This window comes from Dendrobates tinctorius, unplaced genomic scaffold (genome assembly GCF_039654945.1).
Source record: "Dendrobates tinctorius isolate UK_male_01 unplaced genomic scaffold, ASM3965494v1 ptg000157l, whole genome shotgun sequence".
Classification (NCBI taxonomy): Eukaryota; Metazoa; Chordata; class Amphibia; order Anura; family Dendrobatidae; genus Dendrobates; species Dendrobates tinctorius.
In genome coordinates, this window is record NW_027361824.1 from 17,713,095 (window position 1) to 17,731,945 (window position 18,851).

At 52.2% G+C, this 18,851-nt stretch overlaps 1 protein-coding gene across 1 annotated transcript in view; it reads left to right on the plus strand.

Moving 5' to 3' along the window:
* Nucleotides 1-3,060: 3,060 nt before the first annotated feature.
* The window catches only part of AAMDC (adipogenesis associated Mth938 domain containing), a 284,239-nt gene continuing 268,448 nt past the window's right edge, over nucleotides 3,061-18,851 (plus strand). The window contains exon 1 of the mRNA XM_073548642.1: nucleotides 3,061-3,068. The gene's annotated coding sequence lies outside the window, so the exon portion shown is untranslated. The remainder of the gene's footprint in view (nucleotides 3,069-18,851) is intronic.

Below are 18,851 nucleotides of genomic sequence, written 5' to 3' on the forward strand. Positions count from 1 at the left end.
TTTGCTTTGTAATTATATTTACCCTTGTAGTACCTGAAGAAGGTCACATTGACCGAAATGTCTTTTTTCGTGTACTACAATAAACCGCCTTACAAATACCTTTAAGTTGAGTGCTAGGTTCATATTTGTTGCTTTAACGGTTTGAGAACCTAACCTTAGCACCATCTTGAGTTGTGCTCACGGTGTTCTTTCTATGAATGTACGTTTGGAGATAGCTGAAAGAAGCAACTGGTGGCCAAATTTGTTCAAGGTCATCCCGATTTGGAAGCTCTCAGGTATGAGTGTAAGCTTATCTGTGAACCGAAAACACCCCTAGGCAGAAGTATGAGAGGTGGGAGTGGGGGGATACACTGCTGGGTAATGATATATTCAGCTGGGGGACAACTAATACAAAGGCTACAACTCCCACTGAGAGTAATGGGGAACGACAGTTTTCTGTGTCAGTAACCATTTAAACGGAAACGATCATCAGAAAATTAATTTTAAAAGTAGGTTTTTGTATTAAATGTTTTTTGTTTTTTCTTTACTTTGGCAAGGTTTTTATATATATATATATATATATATATATATATATATATATATATATATATTTTGCTCTTTATTGTAAAAAAAGAAGAAAGAGAAATCTTAACATTTTTAGACTAGGCACTTAGGCACTGGGGATATTTTAGTCACTACTTTCCAGTCCTTTCAAGAAGGCTTTTCAGCAGACTCCTTAATAGCAGAGGCAGGATTACAATAGATGGTAACACATATATTACACAGCTGATAACACAGGCGATCACAATAGATGATATCAAAGCTCACCTCCTCCTGTACAATGACTGATAACACCACTATATACAATAGATAACACAGGGTTCACTATAGGCAATGTCACAGCTCACCTGCTCCTCCTTTCTTCGCAATGATCTTTGCACACACTCATTAGAAGCTTCAGTACAAAAGATAGTGTCAGAGTCTGGACATTGTGGCTAATGTACAGGCTCGGACTGGCCCATAGGGTAGCAGGGGAATCCCCCCGGTGGGCCCCTGTGCAGATCTGGACCCCCACCCCACTGTAATGGCAGTACTTGGCATAATTCGCGTTTTCCTCTGTACAGAAAAATAGCATCTCATCATTCATTAACCAAACTACCTAGTTTATTATTACGATATATAGAGATATAGGTAAATTTTTGACCGAGGGTAGTGTAATATTTGTATGCAGGTGAAAAGTGGCCCCCAGAATCAATGTTACTGGTGGGCCCTTGGCACCCCATTCCGACACTGCTAATATGCAAGTGGATTTCCTGAAACGATAGGAAGTTAACGTGTAAAACTGAATAAATGCAAATATTGTGGTTGAAAACCACAGCGAGCTCACTAACTAAACCCGCAGGTGCTCGGAACTCCGTCTTGATGGGGCGAGGTGCATGCAATAATGAATGAAGAGAACGTCCCAGCTCCTTTAAAAATCTTCAAACTTTATTTATCCTTATCAGGAAAATTATTGCGGTAAAAAAACCTCCAATACTAGTGTGAATAAGAGGGGTTAAAGCGACGTGTTTCGATCTGCAACCGGATCTTTATCAAAGCTTTGATAGGATTTTTAAAGGAACTGGAACATTCACTTCATCCAGAGTGTAAAAATGCCTGAGCGTCCGGTGTGAAAATTACATGACTTTGCATTTTCTTTTTAATACAGATTGCGATACAGAAAAACAATATTGTTAAAAAAAATATATTTAAATAATAGGTAATTTTCTGATGCTAGCTTCTCTTCAAAGATGCAATCCGATTTTTGTTTTTGCAGTTTCATTTTTTCCTCGTAGAGACATAACTGTTTTATGTTTCTTTCAAACTAGCCGTGAGAAGGTTTGTTTTTTGCCAGACAAATTTTATTATTATTGTTATGCATTTATATAGTGCCATTTATTATTCCATGGCGCTTTACATGTGAAAAGGGGAAATATAGATAAGTATAATAAACATGTGTAAGACAAGGGACACACACGTACATAAGGAGAGGGGACCCTGCCCGCGAGGGCTCACAGTCTACAGGGATGGGTGAGGATACAGTAGGAGAGGGTAGAGCAGGTCGTGCGGCGGTTCAGTAGACCGAGGATCATTGCAGGCTGTAGGCTTGTCAGAACAGGTGGGTCTTCAGGTTCTTCTTGAAGGTTTCCGTTGATGGTGAGAGTCTGATGTGTTGCGGCAGAGAGTTCCAGAGTATGGGGGAAGCACGGGAGAAGTCTTGTATGCGGTTATGGGAAGAAGAGATAAGGGGGGAGTAGAGAAGGAGATCTTGAGATGACTGAAGGTTGCATGCGGGTAGGTACCTAGAGACCATGTCACAGATGTATGGAGGAGACAGGTTGTGGATGGCTTTGCATGTCATGGTTAGGGTTTTGAATTGGAGCCTCTGGGCAATAGGAAGCCAGTGAAGGGCCTGGCATAGGGGGGAGGCTGGGGAATAGCGGGGAGACAGGTGGATTAGTCGGGCAGCATAGTGTAGGATGGACTGGAGCGGAGCCAGAGTGCTAGAGGCGAGGCCAGAGAGTAGGAGGTTGCTGTAGTTGAGGCGGGAGATGATAAGAGCATGCACTAGTGTTTTTGTGGTTTTGTGGTTGAGGAATGCGCGGGTCCGGGAAATATATTTGAGTGTGAGGCGGCAGGAGGAGGCGAGGGCTTGGATATGTGGTTTGGAAGAGCGCAGAGTCGAGGATCACCCCAAGGCACTGAGCGTGCGGGACTGGAGAAAGTGAGCAGCTATTGACATTGATATATAGGTCTGGTGGAGGGGTAGAGTGAGGTGGGGGAAAGATGATGAATTCTGTTTTGTCCATATTCAGTTTGAGAAAGCGAGCAGAGAAGAAGACTGAGATAACAGACAATGTGGGATGTCAGTCAGTAAGGAGGCGAGGTTGGGTCCAGATAGGTGGATCTGCGTGTCATCGGCATAGAGACGATACTGCAAACCGTGGGATTCTAGGAGCTGTCCCGAGCCAAAGGTGTAGATGGAGAATAGTAGGGGTCCTAGGACAGAGCCTCGAGGAACACCGACAGACAGGGGGTGAGGTGAGGAGGTGGTGTGTGAGAGGGAGACACTAAATGTTCGGTCTGTTCGGTATGATGAGATCCAGGATAGGGCCTGGTCTGTGATGCCAAGAGATGAGAGGGTCTGTAGCAGGAGGGAATGGTGTACGGTGTCGAAGGCAGAAGACAGGTCCAGGAGAAGGAGGACAGAGTAGTGTCGCTTGCTCTTGGCGGTTAGTAGGTCGTTAGTGACTTTAGGGCAGTTTCAGTTGAGTGATGCGGTCAGAAGACAGATTGTAACCGGTCAAAGAGGGAACAGGAGGAGAGGTGGGAGGACAATTCAAGATATACATGCTGTTTTAAGTTTTAAAGGATACCATTCATTTTACCATATACTGTACGGCAAAATGGGAACAAAATACTTTTATGTGTCCTTTAACTGTGCAGTAAAAACTACCTGGTAATGTGATTATTCACACATTGCGTTTTTTTTCTTCAGCAAAACCTGCTCTCTTGGCAGTAAGAAACTTGCGGCAAAAAAAATAAGCAAAACCTGATACCTGCATTTTTTCAGCATTTTTTTCATCACTCATTACTTTCAATGGATGAAAAATCCAGGTTTTGCACAAAATACTAAGAACAAAAAAAACAAGCTGTGCATGAGATTTCTGAAATATCATAGACATAGCTGCGATTTGCAGTACCAGCTAAAATTAGCATAAATAATGCTTAAAAAAACTACCAAAAATGCATATGTGTGAACATACCCTTAGGCTGTGTGCCCACGCTGTGGATTGTGGGCGGATTCATCCTCGCGGATTTTGTAAAATCCGCAGGTGAAACCGCAGGTCAAAAGACCTGCGGTTTTACCTGTGGATTGCTCTGCGGTTTTTCATCTCCTCAATGGAGGAGATGGCAAACCGCAGCAGAATCCGCAGAAAGAATTGACATGTCAATTCTTTCTGCGGATTGAAAACCGCAGATAATCAGCGCTGAAAATTCCGCACCGTCTGCATTGCGGTTTTTGATTCCCATAAGGAATCATGGTACTGTACACCGCAGCAAAAACTGCTGCGGGTCAGCAAAACAAAATTGTTGCCATTTTCTGAGACCTATAATTTTTTTTAATACTTTTTTTTTTTTTTACCTTTCACTTTTTTTCAGTCTCTGTAAAAGACTTGAACCTGCAAACAATATTAAAGTATAAAGTAAAATGACACTGGGTCCGGTGAAGCCTGCTGCTGAATTTCAAAGAAGAGAAAACAGAGCAGCTGTAAGCAGGTGCAGGAATGCAGTAACCTAGGGATTGCAGAAGAAGGCTGTAAAACAAGGTTGTTTAATTGGCTATCAAATAAAAGGGTGTCAATGGTCTCCTCTCGGAGCTAATAACATTAACCGATGGATAGTAACAAGGGGAGTAAACAAAGGGTTAACGCGACAGTCTGATATGTAAATGGAACTTATTGTGGTCTTCTCTGGTCCTCATTCAAATACAGTTTGATGGAAGTTGTAGTACCGGCAACGGACGGCGTGGCGTCCTTAGATGGATCCAGCGAATCACGGTCCAGCTTCTGGTGGCAACTGATGTCGATGTTCTCTGACCCAGAAAGAAACCCCCGTCCATGGGTAGTCTTCTTCTGGATCCAATTCCAGCTCTGTAATCTCCCATCCTTTCCGGCCAAACAGTAGGGTATACGGAGTGTATCCGGTTGTACTGTGCACTCGGTTGTTGTACACCCAGACTAATTCAGCCACGCACTCAGGCCATCATACTTTCCAATCTTCTTCCAATGTTCTCAACATCTGAATTAGTGTCCGGTTGAAGGGTTCACAGGCTCCATTCCCCTGACAATGATAGGGCGTCGTTCTGGACTTCTCAATCTGGTACAGACAGTGTAATTCCTCCATCACTCAACCTTGAAAACAAGCACCTTGGCTGGAATGAACTCTCATAGGGCAACCAAACACCCAGATGAAGTCTCGGCAGATAGCCTGCATGGCTGAGTCAGCAGTCTGATCCCGAGTTGGAGTTACTTCAGCGAATTTGATAAAGTGGTCGGTCATCATTCATACCTGAGATGAGCTAGACCCACGGTCAAGTAGTCGATCATCAATAACTCTAAGGGAGCAGAAGTCACGATGGTCTGTGTGGGGGCTCTCTGTTATTATTATTATTATTATTTATTGTTATAGCACCATTTATTCCATGGCGCTTTACATGTAAGGAGGGGTATACATAGTAAAAACAAGTACAATAATGTTAAACAATACAAGTCATAACTGGTACAGGAGGAGACAGGACCCTGCCCGCGAGGGCTCACAATCTACAAGGGATGGGTGAGAATACAGTAGGCGAGGGTAGAGCTGGTCATGTAGCGGTTTGGTGGATCGGTGGTTACTGCAGGTTATAGGCTTGTCGGAAGAGGTCGGTCTTCAGGCTCTTTTTGAAGGTTTTGATGGTAGGTGAGAGTCTGATATGTTGTGGTAGAGAGTTCCAGAGTAGGGGTGATGCGCGAGAGAAATCTTGTATGCGATTGTGGGAAGAGGAGATAAGAGGGGAGTAGAGAAGGAGATCTTGTGAGGATCGGAGGTTGCGTGCAGGAAAGTACCGGGAGATGAGGTCACAGATGTATTGAGGAGACAGGTTGTGGATGGCTTTGTATGTCATGGTTAGGGTTTTGTACTGGAGTCTCTGGGCAATGGGGAGCCAGTGAATGGATTGACGGAGGGGTGAAGCTGGGGAATAGCAGGGGGACAGGTGGATTAGTCGGGCAGCAGAGTTTAGAATAGATTGGAGGGGTGCTGTTCCGGAGGTTTAGCCAGTTCACAGCTCTGACATCCCTGACAGGCCTCCTCTACTGCAGTCTTCAATTGGGGCCGATGGACCAGCTTCTGTAACAACTGGAACGTCATTTCTGAACCAAAGTGGGCCCCTCTCTCATGGGGCTCCATAGCCACTATGCTGATAAACTCCTGTACCAACTGCACTTTTCTATACAACAAGCCGTCTTCTAATAGGAGCCTCTCCCACTGCCACTGTCCCACTGTCTCAATTAGGCAAAATCCCAATCTAATGTTGGAGTTACATCCAGTCATCTCGAGGTCGTCCCAGCACTTGTTCTCCAGATGCCTCGCTGATCTGTCGTAGCTGCTAACGACCTGGCAAAGTCCCGAAAACCAGAGCTCTTTTCTGCCTCCAACTCTTCGTCTCGGTCGCGTCCAGGTCGCTCATGAGTCACTCTTGACAGAGCATCAGCATGCGTATTCTCAGCTCCTTTCCGATATGCAATCCTGTATCAATACTTTGCCATGCGGGCCACCCATCTTTGCTCCAAGGCCCCCAGTATTGCATTTTCTACGTGGGCCAGGGGATTGTTATCGGTGCGCACCAAGACTTTGGACCCCAACAAATATTCGGCGAATTTCTCGGTCATCGCCCACACTAATGCCAGCAATTCCAGCTTGAAGGAACTGTAATTGTCCGGGTTATGTTCCGAGTCGTGGAGGGACCACGTAGGCAATCACTCGTTCCTTCCCTTCCTGCATTTGGGACAGCACGGCCCCCCAGACCACGTAGGCTTCCATCAGTGTGAAGGATGAAGGGCTGGGAGAAGTCTGCATAGGCGGGTATTGGGGCTTCAGTCAAGGCCATCTTTAAGGCTCGGAAGGCTTTTTCCTGGCTATTTCCCAATTGAATGGTCAGGTTCTTTGCACCAGACGGCACTCCTTTTAGTAGTTTCAGAAACGGATTAGCGATGCAAGTGAAAATTCTTCACAAACCTTCGGCACTACCCAGTAAGCCCCAAAAATGCCCAAACGTCTTTCACTGTCTTCGGGGTGGGCCAGTCCTGTACTACCGCTATCTTCTCACGGGCATTTCTCTCACCCTCAGCGGATAGGGCATGTCCCAGGTACTTGATTTGTTTGCGGAAAAGGTGACATTTTTGGGGCTTCACTTTCAGACCTTGCTTCTGTAGTCAATTCAACACTTGCTCCAACCACCGGAGATGTTCTTTAAAGGTGGCTGCATAGACGATATCATCCAAGTAGATGAGGGTAGCCTCAAAGTTCAGATCTCCCAAACATCTTTCCATAAATCACTGAAATGTCCCAGGAGCATTAGTAAGGCCGAAGGGCATCCGATTGAATTCAAATAATCCCATGGGCAGTATGACCGATGTCTTCGGCTGATTATGCTCAGCCGTGGGGACCTGCCAATATCCGCTGGCCAGATCTAGGGACAAAAAATACTTTGCCTTCCCCAAGGTGGACAACAACTCCTCAATTCTAGGTAGGGGTTAAGAGTCCCGCACTGTACAGGCATTCAGTCGCCTATAGTAGACACAGAAACGCAGGGTCCTGTCCTTCTTCTGAACTAGAACGATGGGAGCTGCCCACAGGCTCTGACTCTCCCGCATCACTCCACTCTGCAGCATGTGTACTAACATTTCTTTCACTTCCTTGTACATTTGCGGCGGGATCTGCCGGTATCTCTCCCAGATCGGTGCAGAACTTCCTGTGGGTATCTCGTGGGTTATGGCTGTTGTGCACCTGAAGTCATCTTCATGACGGGCAAAGACACCCTGGTACGCTCCAGCACAGCTTCCACCTGTTGCGGTGAGAGTCCAGTCAATTCAGCCCGCATCTACTCCAAGATTTGACGCCCTTCCTTCATGCTTCCAGATGGATGCTCTGGGGACATGGTAGCGGCTACAGTCCAAGGGTCTCCTTGTTTTACGGCTAGCTGGACGGCCTCCGGTTGCATCAGTTCTTCTGGCATGCCCAGCACCTGTGTCACTTCACTTTTGGGTGAGAGTGCAAGATTGTCCTCCCTCAGGTTGACACACCGCACCACTACGTTACCGTCAAGGATGACGGCTAATGTCCGAGCAATGAAGGGTCCTGAGGGTATTTGATCCATTGAGGTTGGCTCTATCTGGACTTCCACCCCTTCGAGGGTGTACAAGCTCGTACGGGCAGTGTGAGCACAGTCTGACCAGGTGGCAGAACGAGTTTAGCAGCGGCAAGGACTACCACCTTTCCTAAAACTTTCCCTTCACTCGACGTTTCTTGGGCCTGGGCAAACCATATCAATTGTTGAAACACCTTCCTCTGGGGGGTTTGTGGGCTCCATCGGTCCAGAAACGCATCTGGTGACTCGATATTAAGAGAGTCCCAAGTTCTTTCAGCACATTCATCTCCAAAGTCACTGCAGGACAATTGCCAGGGTCTCCAGCTGTTAACACGACTGCTTTCCGGCCCACAACCTCGCCGCACACTGTAATTTGCATCCAGGCCACCCCTGCGACCGGGATGGGCAACTAATTGGCTGCCGTCAGCTTGATTACTGGGCCCCATTCTGACCGCATCGACTCAGGAAAATAACGTCTGAAATACGCTTCGGGTATGGTGGTTACCTGCAATCCAGTATCTACTAGACAGCGAACGGCTTGCCCATTCATCTCAGCCCATATGAGGGGACTCAGAAATTAAACTTTCGGAACTGCCTTCTCTCCTCTTTGGCTTCTCAGGCTCCGGGCGGCGTCCCCCAGCCATGGAGCCCACTAGTTTTAATGGCTGCCAAGGTAGGGACCACCCCCCGTCTCGCACACCCTCGGGCTTAGTGTCCAGCATTTCCACACTTGAAACAAGTTGGATCCCATTCTGCACGGGGTTGTCCCATTCCCTGGCGATGTTCAAAAGGCAAGCGGGACTCGGAGTCACTCCTGTCTCTGGGTATATTCGAAGCTCACCAATTAGACAAACAATACACAGGGTTAATTCAACAGAACCCCTGTGCCAATAAGGAAATAATGTAAAGATAGTTCCATGCAAGAAAAGTATTAACCTATAGAAAAACTTTGCACACCAGAACTAAATAAAACAACATATAATTTTATTTGATAATAATTAAAATCATGATAATGAATAGTATAAAGAAACTAGCTGAAGAGCCCGGCGCTGCCCGGGCTGTAGCTGCGACGGTGCGGATGCCAATCCCGGACATACACACATACACACATTGAGCTTTATATATTAGCTCAGATCAGATCCTGTAGACCCATTTTCTGACTTTTTTTTTTAACTCATAACAATTGCGCCTCATCTATCAAAGTTCATTAACCGCCTTGTCTCCAATAGCAACCGATCTGGCCCACTGCTTTGTCACCTGTTATTATGGTCGACAAGGCCAGACAGTCTGAGGCCCTTCAAGTGAAAATTACTGCAGTACGTCATTACAGTTGCCCATAGCAACCAATCAGCTTCCATTTTCTAATATACACTAAAAGAAGAAAACATGAAGTTTATTTGGGCAGCACCTGTATTTCTTATTATTAGGCTATGTGCACACGGTGAGGAACTCCCGCAAAAATTACCGCGAGAATTCCGAATTCCGCGGGAAAACCGCATTTTAAATTCCCGCAATTTTCCCGCGGAAAAACTAGCAATTTATAAGCGTAATTAGCTTGCAGAATTGCTAGCGTTTCCCAAGTGATCTGTAGCATCGCATGGAGAACTGATTGACAGGTTGGTCACACTCGTCAAACATAGTGTTTGACAAGTGTGACCAACGTTTTACAATTGAGGCTGCCTATGCAGCATCAGTACTAAAAAGATCTAATGTTAAAAATAATAAAAAAAAATAAAAACATCGTGTTATTCTCACCTTAAGGCGTCCCGCGCAGCGTTCCCGATCATCGCGATGCTCCCGTTCCCAGTGATGCCTTGCGAGACCTTTGATGACGTAGCAGTCTCGCGATACTGTAGTGGTCTCACGAGACCGCTACGTCATCACAGGTCCTTGCCGCAAGGCATCACTGGGAACAGGAGTTGGCGGGAGCATCGGTAAGGCTGCGCCAGACCCCGGAAGGTGAATATTACCCGTTTTTTTATTTTAACTCTATTTTTTACAGGGGTATGGTGCCCAGAGCCCGGGGGACAGTCTCCTCTCCTCCGGACCGTGGGTACCATCCGCAAATGTTCTGCTTACTTTTCGCATGGTGTTGACAGCCACATGCGGAAAGTAAGCAGATCGATGCATTCCTATGGGTGCGAGATCAGCGTGATTCCGCAAATTAATGAGTATGCTGCGTATTTTTCCACGATGCGATTCCACCGCGGGAAAATCTGCAGCATCAGCACAGCATTGCGGAATCCCATAGGAATGCATGGGATGCTGTTTTTTTGGCCTTTTCGCAGCAAAATCGCAAGTTAAAAACTGGCGCGAAAAAAACGCAATGTGTGAACGCAGCCTTAGTAATATCCGGCCTATTCATTGTATAGTGTCAGCAACTGCATGTCAGCAGTGTCTCCTATTGATAGTGCCCGCAGTGCCCCCTATTGATAGTGCCCGCAGTTCCCACTATTCATAGTGCCCGCAGTGCCCCCTATTGATAGTGCCCCCAGTGCCCACTATTGATAGTGCCCGCAGTGCCCCCTATTCATAGTGCCCGCAGTGCCCCCTATTCATAGTGCCCGCAGTGCCCCCTATTGATAGTGCCCCCAGTGCCCACTATTGCTAGTGCCCGCAGTGCCCCCTATTGATAGTGCCCGCAGTGCCCCCTATTGATAGTGCCCCCTATTGCTAGTGCCCGCAGTGCCCCCTATTGATAGTGCCCACAGTGCCCCCTATTGCTAGTGCCCGCAGTGCCCCCTATTGATAGTGCCCGCAGTGCCCACTATTGATAGTGCCCGCAGTGCCCCCTATTGATAGTGCCCACAGTGCCCCCTATTGCTAGTGCCCGCAGTGCCCCCTATTGATAGTGCCCGCAGTGCCCCCTATGGATAGTGCCCGCAGTGCCCCCTATTGATAGTGCCCACAGTACCCCCTATGGATAGTGCCCGCAGTGCCCACTATTGATAGTGCCCGCAGTGCCCCCTATGGATAGTGCCTGCAGTGCCCACTATAACGTCTGCAGTGCCCCCTATTGATAGTGCCCGCAGTGCCCCCTATTGCTAGTGCCCACAGTGCCCCCTATTGATAGTGCCCGCAGTGCCCCTATGGATAGTGCCCGCAGTGCACACTATTGATAGTGCCCGCAGTGCCCACTATAACGTCTGCAGTGCCCCTATTGATAGTGCCCGCAGTGCCTCCTATGGATAGTGCCCACTATAACGTCTGCAGTGCCCCCTATGGATAGTGCCCGCAGTGCCCCCTATTGATAGTGCCCGCAGTGCCCCCTATGGATAGTGCCCGCAGTGCCCACTATAACGTCTGCAGTGCCCCCTATTGATAGTGCCCGCAGTGCCCCCTATGGATAGTGCCCGCAGTGCCCCCTATTGATAGTGCCCGCAGCACCCCCTATTGATAGTGCCCGCAGTGCCCCCTATGGATAGTGCCCGCAGTGCCCACTATAACGTCTGCAGTGCCCCCTATTGATAGTGCCCGCAGTGCCCCCTATGGATAGTGCCCGCAGTGCCCACTATTGATAGTGCCTGCAGTGCCCACTATAACGTCTGCAGTGCCCCCTATTGATAGTGCCCGCAGTGCCCCCTATTGATAGTGCCCGCAGTGCCCCCTATGGATAGTGCCCGCTGTGCCCACTATTGATAGTGCCCGCAGTGCCCACTATAACATCTGCAGTGCCCCCTATTGATAGCGCCCGCAGTGCCCCCTATTGATAGTGCCCGCAGTGCACACTATAACGTCTGCAGTGTCCCCTATTGATAGTGCCCGCAGTGCCCCCTATGGATAGTGCCCGCTGTGCCCACTATTGATAGTGCCCGCAGTGCCCACTATAACGTCTGCAGTGCCCCTTATGGATAGTGCCCGCAGTGCCCCCTATGGATAGTGCCCGCAGTGCCCCCTATTGATAGTGCCTGCAGTGCCCCCTATGGATAGTGCCCGCAGTGCCCACTATTGATAGTGCCCCAGTGCCCCCTATTGATAGTGCCCGCAGTGCCCCCTATGGATAGTGCCCGCAGTGCCCACTATTGATAGTGCCTGCAGTGCCCCCTATGGATAGTGCCTGCAGTGCCCACTATAACGTCTGCAGTGCCCCCTATTGATAGTGCCCGCAGTGCCCCCTATTGCTAGTGCCCGCAGTGCCCCCTATTGATAGTGCCCGCAGTGCCCCCTATGGATAGTGCCTGCAGTGCCCACTATTGATAGTGCCCGCAGTGCCCACTATAACGTCTGCAGTGCCCCCTATTGATAGTGCCCGCAGTGCCCCCTATGGATAGTGCCCACTATAACGTCTGCAGTGCCCCCTATTGATAGTGCCCGCAGTGCCCCCTATGGATAGTGCCCGCAGTGCCCCCTATTGATAGTGCCCGCAGTGCCCCCTATGGATAGTGCCCGCAGTGCCCACTATAACGTCTGCAGTGCCCCCTATTGATAGTGCCCGCAGTGCCCCCTATGGATAGTGCCCGCAGTGCCCCCTATTGATAGTGCCCGCAGCGCCCCCTATTGATAGTGCCCGCAGTGCCCCCTATTGATAGTGCCCGCAGTGCCCCCTATGGATAGTGCCCGCAGTGCCCCCTATTGATAGTGACCGCAGTGCCCACTATAACGTCTGCAGTGCCCCCTATTGATAGTGCCCGCAGTGCCCCCTATGGATAGTGCCCGCAGTGCCCCCTATTGATAGTGCCCGCAGTGCCCCCTATGGATAGTGCCCGCAGTGCCCCCTATTGATAGTGCCCGCAGTGCCCACTATAACGTCTGCAGTGCCCCCTATTGATAGTGCCCCCTATGGATAGTGCCCGCAGTGCCCCCTATGGATAGTGCCCGCAGTGCCCCCTATTGATAGTGCCCGCAGTGCCCCCTATGGATAGTGCCCGCAGTGCCCCCTATTGATAGTGCCCGCAGTGCCCCCTATTGATAGTGCCCACTATAACGTCTGCAGTGCCCCCTATTGATAGTGCCCGCAGTGCCCCCTATGGATAGTGCCCGCAGTGCCCCCTATGGATAGTGCCCGCAGTGCCCACTATTGATAGTGCCCGCAGTGCCCACTATTGATAGTGCCCGCAGTGCCCCCTATGGATAGTGCCCGCAGTGCCCCCTATGAATAGTGCCCGCAGTGCCCCCTATTGATAGTGCCCGCAGTGCCCCCTATGGATAGTGCCCGCAGTGCCCACTATTAATAGTGCCCGCAGTGCCCACTATTAATAGTTCCCGCAGTGCCCCCTATGGATAGTGCCCGCAGTGCCCACTATTGATAGTGCCCGCAGTGCCCACTATGGATAGTGCCCGCAGTGCCCACTATGGATAGTGCCCGCAGTGCCCCCTATGGATAGTGGCCGCAGTGCCCCTATGGATAGTGCCCGCAGTGCCCCCTATGGATAGTGCACGCAGTGCCCACTATGGATAGTGCCCCCTATGGATAGTGCCCGCAGTGCCCACTATGGATAGTGCCCGCAGTGCCCACTATGGATAGTGCCCGCAGTGCCCACTATGGATAGTGCCCGCAGTGCCCCCTATGGATAGTGCCCGCAGTGCCCACTATGGATAGTGCCCGCAGTGCCCCCTATGGATAGTGCCCGCAGTGCCCACTATGGATAGTGCCTGCAGTGCCCCCTATTGATAGTGCCCGCAGTGCCCACTATGGATAGTGCCCGCAGTGCCCACTATGGATAGTGCCTGCAGTGCCCCCTATTGATAGTGCCCACTATGGATAGTGCCCGCAGTGCCCCCTATGGATAGTGCCCGCAGTGCCCACTATGGATAGTGCCCGCAGTGCCCCCTATGGATAGTGCCCGCAGTGCCCACTATGGATAGTGCCCGCAGTGCCCCCTATGGATAGTGCCCGCAGTGCCCACTATGGATAGTGCCCGCAGTGCCCCCTATGGATAGTGCCTGCAGTGCCCACTATGGATAGTGCCCGCAGTGCCCCCTATGGATAGTGCCCGCAGTGCCCCCTATGGATAGTGCCCGCAGTGCCCCCTATTGATAGTGCCCGCAATGCCCCCTATTGATAGTGCCTGCAGTGCCCCCTATGGATAGTGCCCACAGTGCCCCCTATTGATAGTGCCCGCAGTGCCCCCTATTGATAGTGCCCGCAGTGCCCCCTATGGATAGTGCCCGCTGTGCCCACTATTGATAGTGCCTGCAGTGCCCACTATAACGTCTGCAGTGCCCCCTATGGATAGTGCCCACAGTGCCCCTTATGGATAGTGCCCGCAGTGCCCCCTATGGATAGTGCCCGCAGTGCCCCCTATTGATAGTGCCCGCAGTGCCCACTATTGATAGTGCCCGCAGTGCCCCCTATGGATAGTGCCCGCAGTGCCCACTATTGATAGTGCCCGCAGTGTCCCCTATCGATAAGTGCCCGCAGTGCCCCCTATGGATAGTGCCCGCAGTGCCCACTATGGATAGTGCCTGCAGTGCCCCCTATTGATAGTGCCCCCTATTGATAGTGCCCGCAGTGCCCCCTATGGATAGTGCCTGCAGTGCCCCCTATTGATAGTGCCTGCAGTGCCACCTATGGATAGTGCCCGCAGTGCCCCCTATGGATAGTGCCCGCAGTGCCCCCTATGTATAGTGCCCGCAGTGCCCCCTATGGATAGTGCCCGCAGTGCCCACTATGGATAGTGCCCGCAGTGCCCCCTATGGATAGTGCCCGCAGTGCCCACTATGGATAGTGCCCGCAGTGCCCCCTATGGATAGTGCCCGCAGTGCCCACTATGGATAGTGCCCGCAGTGCCCCCTATGGATAGTGCCCGCAGTGCCCACTATGGATAGTGCCCGCAGTGCCCCCTATGGATAGTGCCCGCAGTGCCCACTATTGATAGTGCCCGCAGTGCCCCCTATGGATAGTGCCCGCAGTGCCCACTATGGATAGTGCCCGCAGTGCCCACTATTGATAGTGCCCGCAGTGCCCACTATGGATAGTGCCCGCAGTGCCCCCTATTGATAGTGCCCGCAGTGCCCCCTATGGATAGTGCCCGCAGTGCCCCCTATGGATAGTGCCCGCAGTGCCCCTTATGGATAGTGCCCGCAGTGCCCACTATGGATAGTGCCCGTAGTGCCCCCTATGGATAGTGCCCGCAGTGCCCCCTATGAATAGTGCCCGCAGTGCCCCCTATTGATAGTGCCCGCAGTGCCCCCTATGGATAGTGCCCGCAGTGCCCACTATTAATAGTGCCCGCAGTGCCCACTATTAATAGTTCCCGCAGTGCCCCCTATGGATAGTGCCCGCAGTGCCCATTATTGATAGTGCCCGCAGTGCCCACTATGGATAGTGCCCGCAGTGCCCACTATGGATAGTGCCCGCAGTGCCCACTATGGATAGTGCCCGCAGTGCCCCCTATGGATAGTGCACGCAGTGCCCCCTATGGATAGTGCCCGCAGTGCCCCCTATGGATAGTGCCCGCAGTGCCCACTATGGATAGTGCCCGCAGTGCCCCCTATGGATAGTGCCCGCAGTGCCCACTATGGATAGTGCCCGCAGTGCCCACTATGGATAGTGCCTGCAGTGCCCCCTATTGATAGTGCCCGCAGTGCCCACTATGGATAGTGCCCGCAGTGCCCACTATGGATAGTGCCCGCAGTGCCCCCTATGGATAGTGCCCGCAGTGCCCCCTATGGATAGTGCCCGCAGTGCCCACTATGGATAGTGCCTGCAGTGCCCCCTATTGATAGTGCCGGCAGTGCCCACTATGGATAGTGCCCGCAGTGCCCACTATGGATAGTGCCTGCAGTGCCCCCTATGGATAGTGCCCGCAGTGCCCACTATGGATAGTGCCCGCAGTGCCCACTATGGATAGTGCCTGCAGTGCCCCCTATTGATAGTGCCCGCAGTGCCCCCTATGGATAGTGCCCGCAGTGCCCACTATGGATAGTGCCTGCAGTGCCCACGATGGATAGTGCCCGCAGTGCCCCCTATGGATAGTGCCCGCAGTGCCCACTATTGATAGTGCCCGCAGTGCCCACTATTGATAGTGCCCGCAGTGCCCCCTATGGATAGTGCCCGCAGTGCCCCCTATGAATAGTGCCCGCAGTGCCCCCTATTGATAGTGCCCGCAGTGCCCACTATGGATAGTGCCCGCAGTGCCCCCTATGGATAGTGCCCGCAGTGCCCACTATTGATAGTGCCCGCAGTGCCCACTATTGATAGTGCCTGCAGTGCCCCCTATGGATAGTGCCCGCAGTGCCCCCTATGGATAGTGCCCGCAGTGCCCCCTATGGATAGTGCCCGCAGTGCCCCCTATGGATAGTGCCCGCAGTGCCCACTATTGATAGTGCCCGCAGTGCCCCCTATTGATAGTGCCCGCAGTGCCCACTATGGATAGTGCCCGCAGTGCCCCCTATGGATAGTGCCCGCAGTGCCCACTATTGATAGTGCCCGCAGTGCCCACTATGGATAGTGCCCGCAGTGCCCCCTATGGATAGTGCCCGCAGTGCCCACTATTGATAGTGCCCGCAGTGCCCACTATTGATAGTGCCCGCAGTGCCCCCTATGGATAGTGCCCGCAGTGCCCCCTATGGATAGTGCCCGCAGTGCCCACTATTGATAGTGCCCGCAGTGCCCACTATGGATAGTGCCCGCAGTGCCCCCTATGGATAGTGCCCGCAGTGCCCCCCTATGGATAGTGCCCGCAGTGCCCACTATTGATAGTGCCCGCAGTGCCCACTATTGATAGTGCCCGCAGTGCCCCCTATGGATAGTGCCCGCAGTGCCCCCTATGAATAGTGCCCGCAGTGCCCCCTATTGATAGTGCCCGCAGTGCCCCCTATGGATAGTGCCCGCAGTGCCCACTATTAATAGTGCCCGCAGTGCCCACTATTAATAGTTCCCGCAGTGCCCCCTATGGATAGTGCCCGCAGTGCCCACTATTGATAGTGCCCGCAGTGCCCACTATGGATAGTGCCCGCAGTGCCCACTATGGATAGTGCCCGCAGTGCCCCCTATGGATAGTGGCCGCAGTGCCCCTATGGATAGTGCCCGCAGTGCCCCCTATGGATAGTGCACGCAGTGCCCACTATGGATAGTGCCCCCTATGGATAGTCCCCGCAGTGCCCCCTATGGATAGTGCCCGCAGTGCCCACTATGGATAGTGCCCGCAGTGCCCACTATGGATAGTGCCCGCAGTGCCCACTATGGATAGTGCCCGCAGTGCCCCCTATTGATAGTGCCCGCAGTGCCCACTATGGATAGTGCCCGCAGTGCCCACTATTGATAGTGCCCGCAGTGCCCCCTATGGATAGTGCCCGCAGTGCCCACTATTGATAGTGCCCGCAGTGTCCCCTATCGATAAGTGCCCGCAGTGCCCCCTATGGATAGTGCCCGCAGTGCCCACTATGGATAGTGCCCGCAGTGCCCCCTATTGATAGTGCCCCCTATTGATAGTGCCCGCAGTGCCCACTATGGATAGTGCCCGCAGTGCCCACTATGGATAGTGCCCGCAGTGCCCCCTATGGATAGTGCCCGCAGTGCCCACTATGGATAGTGCCTGCAGTGCCCCCTATTGATAGTGCCCGAAGTGCCCACTATGGATAGTGCCCGCAGTGCCCACTATGGATAGTGCCCGCAGTGCCCCCTATGGATAGTGCCCGCAGTGCCCACTATGGATAGTGCCCGCAGTGCCCCCTATGGATAGTGCCCGCAGTGCCCCCTATGGATAGTTCCCGCAGTGCCCACTATGGATAGTGCCCGCAGTGCCCCCTATGGATAGTGCCCGCAGTGCCCCTATGGATAGTGCCCGCAGTGCCCCCTATGGATAGTGCCCGCAGTGCCCACTATGGATAGTGCCCGCAGTGCCCACTATGGATAGTGCCCGCAGTGCCCCCTATGGATAGTGCCCGCAGTGCCCACTATGGATAGTGCCCGCAGTGCCCACTATTGATAGTGCCCGCAGTGCCCCCTATGGATAGTGCCCGCAGTGCCCCCTATTGATAGTGCCCGCAGAGCCCACTATAACGTCTGCAGTGCCCCCTATTGATAGTGCCCGCAGTGCCCCCTATGGATAGTGCCTGCAGTGCCCCCTATGGATAGTGCCCGCAGTGCCCCCTATTGATAGTGCCCGCAGTGCCCCCTATTGATAGTGCCCGCAGTGCCCACTATTGATAGTGCCCGCAGTGCCCACTATTGATAGTGCCCGCAGTGCCCCCTATGGATAGTGCCTGCTGTGCCCACTATTGATAGTGCCTGCAGTGCCCACTATAACGTCTGCAGTGCCCCTATTGATAGTGCCCGCAGTGCCCCCTATGGATAGTGCCCGCAGTGCCCCCTATTGATAGTGCCCCCTATTGATAGTGCCCGCAGTGCCCCCTATGGATAGTGCCCGCAGTGCCCCCTATGGATAGTGCCCGCAGTGCCCCCTATGGATAGTGCCCGCAGTGCCCCCTATTGATAGTGCCCGCAGTGCCCACTATTGATAGTGCCCGCAGTGCCCCCTATTGATAGTGCCCGCAGTGCCCCCTATGGATAGTGCCCGCTGTGCCCACTATTGATAGTGCCTGCAGTGCCCACTATAACGTCTGCAGTGCCCCCTATTGATAGTGCCCGCAGTGCCCCCTATGAATAGTGCCCGCAGTGCCCCCTATGAATAGTGCCCGCAGTGCCCCCTATTGATAGTGCCCGCAGTGCCCCTATGGATAGTGCCCGCAGTGCCCCCTATGGATAGTGCCCGCAGTGCCCCCTATGGATAGTGCCCGCAGTGCCCCCTATTGATAGTGCCTGCAGTGCCCCCTATGGATAGTGCCCACAGTGCCCCCTATTGATAGTGCCCGCAGTGCCCCCTATTGATAGTGCCCGCAGTGCCCCCTATGGATAGTGCCCGCTGTGCCCACTATTGATAGTGCCTGCAGTGCCCACTATAACGTCTGCAGTGCCCCCTATGGATAGTGCCCACAGTGCCCCTTATGGATAGTGCCCACAGTGCCCCCTATGGAT